The sequence below is a fragment of the Trichechus manatus genome, unplaced genomic scaffold, assembly GCF_000243295.1.
Source record: "Trichechus manatus latirostris isolate Lorelei unplaced genomic scaffold, TriManLat1.0 scaffold00311, whole genome shotgun sequence".
NCBI classification, from domain to species: Eukaryota; Metazoa; Chordata; class Mammalia; order Sirenia; family Trichechidae; genus Trichechus; species Trichechus manatus.
The window spans coordinates 729,428-736,935 of record NW_004444247.1 but is presented as its reverse complement, the minus strand read 5'-3'; positions in this window follow the sequence as shown (position 1 = coordinate 736,935).

The window sequence follows — 7,508 nt, the reverse complement described above, 5'->3', positions numbered from 1 at the left end:
TTTCTCACTTGCTATTGAGCTCCATATGTATTTCCGTATTTAGCTAATTTAACACATTTCCTTTTTATTCTTCCTTATTGTTGACTTGGATTCTTATATACCCAAAACTATATTAAAGAATGGTAACTACCTTTACCTCCTAGCCATGTATTTCTTTTATAATTATCAACCCATTAATGGAAAATTTGCTTTTAATATCAATTCTTCATTATAGTTAATGATGTTAGGCTCTATATTAGAGGTTTTATATTTAGTATTCAAATTCTTATAATGATACTATATGATATGCTATTGCTGTCTCCATTTGGCAGATGAGATAATTTGTTTAGTGTTTTATTCATATCCATGTAACCTAATTTGGTATTTAAATATACAGGGGATATTAATTCTGGTTTTGGCTCCCTGATGTAAAAGGTTTACTTCCACCATTATCTCATGGAAAAAGTGGATCTCTTTTTCAATAGCTCTGTATTGAAATGGCATAATTTGCCTCAGCTAATGAAAGTTAAGAAAAACCGTGCTGTGTAATGATGCTGTCCATAATTAAAGAAAGAAGAATCATGGATTTCTGGAAATCTCCTAAAACTTGATTTTAATTTAGTGTGGGCTCCAGTATTTGTATTACTCTTAATGAGATTTAATTTCATAATTATTAGAGTAATACCCATTTACCTAGTGACAAATAAGGGCATATACACAAATTATGTGTACAATTATGAGACTTTGCATAATTAGAAATGGACATTTCTAAACAAAATGTAAGATTTTTCCATTCACAATTAACAAAAATCTCGTCAAGTAAAACCTTACCCTGTGTTTTTTCTGTATAAGATGTTAAACAACTGGACCCTTTGCATATAAAACAAGCTCAGCATTTCATTTATTTTTAGTTCTCCTTCCTACATAAGTCCATAATGAGAATGAAACCATCTTTTTCTAATTCAATTTAAGAAACATTTATTGAGTAACTACAATGCTCTAGAAACTCTAAGAAAGTTTATTTAAGTAAATACAGTTTTGGCCCTTGAGTTACTTCCAATAGAATATGAGTGGATTTAGGGGCAAATTAACCAGTAAGCAAGGTATGCACGGGCTTACTTGTGATTACTTACTAATCCGTAGTGCACAATTTCACATGGATTTCATCACATTTATATATTAGTAAGTGAACATAAGTAAGCCCATGTGTACCTTGCTTATTGGATAATTCATCCCTGAGTGGATTTAGAATATATATGTTCTACCTTCTAATGTTCAGTCCATTCCCATATCAGTAGGGCTTCATTCATTCATGTATGCAACAAATATTTATTGAATGCCCACTATGCATCTGGTGGAAGCCTAGTGGCGCAATGGTTAAGAGCTCAGCTGCTAACCAAAAGGCCAGCAGTTCGAATCCACCAGCCGCCCCTTGGAAACTCTGTGGGGCAGTTCTACTCTGTTCTATAGGGTCACTATGAGTTGGAATCAACTTGACAGCAATGGATTTCTTTTGTTGTTGTTGTTGTTTTTTCTTATGCATCTGGTAGGAGCCCTAGTGGTGCAATGGTTAAGCGCTCAGCTACAAACCGAAAGGTTGGTGGTTCCAACTCACCCAGCAGCTCCATAGGAGAAAGACCTGGTGAACTGCTCCCTTAAAGATTACAGCCTAGGAAACCCTATGGGGCAGTTCTACTCTGTCACATGGGGTCACTATGAGTTATAATTGACTCAACAGCACCTAACAACAACATGGTAAGTTATTGTGCTAGCCACTGATCTGATCATTTGAATTGACACGATCTATGCTATCCCTCACACATCTAGTGGAGAAAATAAAAAACTAAATAGGCAAAACCAAAACAAAACAAAACAACTGTGATAAGGGAAACATCCATTGGTAACATAGTTCATTGAAGGAGCATGAGGAGTCTCTGTAAACATCAAATTCTTAGGTCACATTCATTGATGTTTTTCTTCTTCTGTAGAAGATGTGTTGATGCTCTGCCCATCTTCCTGTGTTACCCATCTTTATAATAGAAGCCTACAGAATGCCACTGGGAAAACCTGCAACCCCTCAGCCCATGTGTGGGACAGGCTAGAATTCCTGGTCAGTTAAAATGTCTGAGAGTAGCTCTCAATCAATAATGTATGGAATTTGGAGGTAAATAAACAAGCTTTCTTATCTCTCAGGTAGGGTATCTCTGAGGTGCATTCTGCATGGTATCCCAGAGTTCCCCAGTGAGATTGTGCCTTGGTTGCCCACAGGAGTAACCTGATCAATAACACACCCTTTATTGCTTTCCTTTTCTTTCCTATCTCATATCTCCTCCCACAATTGATACTTCCTGGATCACCTCCCAAATAAACTACTTACATTCAAATCCTTGTATCAGGGTTTACTGTAGGAGGAGCCCAACCCATTATGTTCACTCTTTAAAAGTCTGTAGAAGCATCCTAAGAAACTCTTGACTCTTTAGTGCTAGTTTACTTATAGATTATCTCTTACTTATCCCCTTCAGATTAGAGAAACGAGGGCCATCAATTTTACTCCCAAAGTCATAACTAAAATAGAGTTCTGATTCCCAGGCCATTGATATTTCTACAAAATCATGATATTCTCTTCCCAGTCAGGGAGTTAATCTCATGGGAACAAATATTATGTCATATGAAAACCTTTCTAATGATCTCTTAGTTTCTCAGCTAGATAATTGAAATCAAAACACTAATCTTGAATCCTGAAGGACAAGAATCCTGTCATTGTTCCTAGGTAAGTTACATTTATCTAGCCAAATAAATAAGGAGCCCTGGTGATGCAGTTGTTAAGCACTTGGCTGCTATCTGGAATGTCAGTGGTTCAAACCCACCAGTGGCTCCATGAGAGAAAGACATGTCAGTCTGCTTCCATAAAGATTACAGCTTTGGAAACCAAATGAGGCAGTTCTACTCTGTCCTATAGGGTCACTATGAGTTGGAATTGACTTGATGGCACACAACAGCAGCCATATAAGTAACCTGATGTTTGAATTATGTAGAACTTTGCCATGTATAGTCAAGAAGTAAAGATATAAAATTTCAAGACCCCAGTCTTATTACCAAAAGCATGTATAAAAGAAACATAAATGAACAGAATGCACAAAGATTGATATCCTAAGCATTAGTGAGCTGAAATGAACTGATATCGGCCATTTTGAATCAGACGATCATATGGACTACAATGCCAGGAATGACAAATTGAAGAGGAATGCTGTCACATTCACCGTCAAAAAGAACATTTCAAGATCTATCCTGAAGTATAACACTGTCGATGATAAGCTAATATCCATATGCTCACAAGGAAGAACAGTTAATATGACTATTATTCAAGTTTATGCATCAGCCACTAATGCCAAAGATGAGGAAATTGAAGATTTTTACCAACTCTGCAGTCTGAAATTATCAAACGTGCAATCAAGATGCATTGATAATTACTGGTGATAGGAAGGTGAAAGTTGGAAACGAAGGAGGATTAGTAGCTGGAAAATATGGCCTTGGTGATAGAAATGACATCAGAGATTGCATGATAGAATTTTGCAAGGCCAATGATGTCTTCATTGCAAATACCTTTTTTCAACAACAAAAACAGGAACTATACACATGGACCTTGCCAGATGGAATACACAGGAATCAAATCTACTACATCTGTGGAAAGAGACAATGGAGAAGCTCAATATCATCAATCAGAACAAGGCCAGGGGCTGACTATGGAATGACCATCAATTGCTCATAAGCAAGTTCAAATTGAAGACGAAGGAAATTGAAACAAGTCCATGAGAGCCACAGTACTATCTTGAGTATATCCCACCTGAATTTAGAGACCATCTCAAGAACAGATTTATTGCATTGAACACTAATGACTGGAGATGAGATGAGTTGTGGGATGACATCAGGGACATCACACATGAAAAGGCAAAAGGTCATGTAAAAGACAGGAAAGAAAGAAAAGACCAAAATAGATGTCAGGAGAGACTCTGAAACTTGCTGTTGAATGTCAAATAGCTAAAGTGAGAGGAAGAAATGATGAAGTAAAAGAGTTGAACTGAAGATTTCAAAGGGTAACTCGAGAAGACAAACTAAAGTATTATAATGACGTATGCAAAGACCTGGAGTTAGAAAACCAAAAGGGAAGAACAAGCTCAACGTTTCTTAAGCCGAAAGAACTGAAGAAAAAAAATTCAAACCTCGAGTGGCAATAGTGAAGGATTGTATGGGGAAAATATTAAATGACACAGGAAGCATCAAAAGAAGATGGCAAGAATACACAGTCACTGTACCAAAAAGAACTGGTCAACGTTCAACCATTTCAGGAGGTAGCAGATGATCAAGAACTGATGGTATTGAAGGAAGAAGTCTAAGCTGCACTGAGGCACTGGCGAAAGACAGGACTCCAGGAACTGACAGAATATCAATTGAGATGTTTCAACAAACAGATGCAGCACTGGAAGTTGACTGTGGAATAGACCATCAATTGCTCATATGCAAGTTCAAGTTGAAGCTAAAGAAAATTAAAACAAGTCTGCAAGAGCCAAAATATAATCTTGAGTATATCCCACCTGAATGTGGAGACCACCTCAGGAATAGATTTGATGCATTGAACACTAACGACTGAAGACCAGACGAGTTGTGGGATGACATCAAGGACATCATCATACATGAAGAAAGCAAAAGGTCATTAAAAAGACAGGAAAGAAAGAAAAGACCAAAATGGATGTCAGAAGAAACTCTGAAAGTTGCTCTTGAACGTTGAGTAGCTAAAGCAAAAGAAAGAAATGAGGAAGTAAGAGTTGAAGAGAAGACTTCAAAGGGCAGCTCGAGAAAACAAAGGGAAATATTATAATGAAATGTACAAAGACGTGGAGTTAGAAAACCAAAAGGAAAGAACACGCTCAACATTTCTCAAACTGAAAAAGCTGAGGAAAAATTCAAGCCTCGAGTTGCAGTTCTGAAGGATTCTATGGGCAAAATAATGATGCAGGAAGCATCAACGGAAGATGGAAGGAATACAGAGTCACAGTACCAAAAAGAATTGGTCCTCATTCAACCATTTCAGGAGGTAGCATATGATCAAGGACCTGTGGTACTGAAGGAAGAAGTCCAAACTGCACTGAAGTCATTGGGGACAAATAAGCTCCAGGAATTGATGGAATACCAATTGAGATGTTTCAACAAACGGATGCAACGCTGGAAGTGCTCACTAGTCTGTGCCAGGAAATTTGGAAGACAGCTACCTGGCCAACCAACTGGAAGAGATCCATATTTGTGCCCATTCCAGAGAAAGGTGATCCAACAGAATGTGGTAATTATTGAACAATATCATCAATATTACACACAAGTAAAATTTTGCTGAAGATAATTAAAAAATGGTTGCAGTACATTGACAGGGAACTGCCAGAAATTCAAGCCAGATTCAGAAGAGGACATAGAATGAGGGATATCATTGCTGATGTTAGATGCATCTTGGCTGAAAGCAGAGAATACCAGAAAGATGTTTATCTGTGTTTTATTGACTATGCGAAGGCATTCAACTGTGTGGATCATAGCAAATTACAGATAACATTGTGAAGAATGGGGATTCTAGAACACTAAATTGTGCTCATGAGGAACTGTACATAGACCAAGAGGCAGTTGTTCCAACAGAACAAGAGGATAATGTGTGGTTTAAAATCAAGAAAGGTGTGTGTCAGGGTTGTATCCTTTCATCATATTTATTTATTCTGTATGCTGAGCAAATAATCTGAGAAGCTGGACTATATGAAGAAGAACATGGCATCAGAATTGGAGGAAGACTCATTAACAATGTGCGATATGAAGATGACACGACCTTGCTTTCAGAAAATGAAGAGGACTTGAAGCACTTACTGATGAAGATCAAAGACTACGGCCTTTAATATGGATTACACCGCAGCATAAAGAAAAAGAAATCCTCACAACTGGACCAATGAACAACATCATGATGAAGGGAGAAATATTGAAGTTGCCAAGGATTTTATTTTGCTTGGATCCACAATCAATGCCCATGGAAGCAGCAGTCAGGAAATCAAATGACGTATTGCATTGGGCAAATCTGCTGCAAAAGACCTCTTTAAATGTTGAAAAGCAAAGATGTCACTTTGAGGACTAAGGTGCCCCTGACCTTATATTTTCAATTGCCTGGTATGCAAGTGAAAGCCAGACAATGAATAAAGAATAATGAAGAAGAATTGATGCCTTTGAATTATGGTGCTGGTGAAGAATATTGAATATAGCATGGACTGCCAGAAGAACAAACACGTTTGTCTTGGAAGAAATATAGCCAGAGTGCTCCTGGGAAGCGAGGATGGTGAGACTTTGTTTCACATATTGTCAGGGGGTACCAGGCCCTGAAGGACATCATGATTGGTAAAATAGAAAGTCAGCGAAAAAGAGTATGACCCTCAGTGAGGTGGATTGACACAGTGGCTGCAACAATGGACTGAAACATAGCAATGATTCTGAGGATGGTGCAGGTCTGGGCAGGGTTTCGTTCTGTCATATGTAGGGTCACTATGAGTTGGAACTGACTTGCCGGCACCTAACAACAACAGCACATCTCTGTGCAATGATGCTATGTTCTAAAATTTTTGGATGAATAAAATTAGTAGGACTTTGTTTTGGCACTCAAGTGCTTTTTGTTGGAAAAAAAAAACAAAACCAAAAACAAACCCGTTACCATTGAGTCCATTCCAACTCATAGAGACCCTATAGAACAAAGTAGGACTTCCTCATACAGTTTCCAAGGAGCAGCCGGTGGATTCGAATTGCAACCTTTTGGTTAGCAGCCAAACGCTTAACCAGTGTGCCACCAGGGCCCCTTTCGGTTGGTAGGAGGCACAAATTAAATATACAATAAAATGCATAGGGTAATTAATAAAGTGATAGTTTCTTTACATATTAAAATATTTATTTTTATTCTGCTTTGATCCAAAAAGAGGCGCTTGACAAAAATACCTGTACTAAAATAGTTTGCAGTGTACATTTTTGATACCAGGACAAACAGAACAGAATTGTAGAAAGAGAGTAAAGTGTAAAATTAGCATACTGAGAAATATATAAATATGGGCTAACAAGTTTTATGGAGGATGCCAAGTTAGTTGCTAAGACCCCTTTGCTGGGTATCTTCCATTGAGTCTTGCAGTGCAGTTCTCCACCCTTCTGCACTTGAACAGTGCCTGTTGGTATCTAACCTATAGGGACTACCTCATCTTTGGAGAAACTTAAACCCGCGCATGTCGAAACAGGATAAATCTTTTCATTATGCTAATTTATGTATTAGCAAAAAAGAAAACAGTTATGATTTAATGTTTATCACTAGGAAAATTAATCAGATTATTAAATCATAATGTATATTCAGTATAAATGCCATGCATCAGTTAAAATGAATGAATGATGTATACATGGTGATTTAGAAAAATCTCCAGTATGTAAAAGCAAGCTGAAAACCGATACATCAAGTAGGCTATAGTTTATGTAAA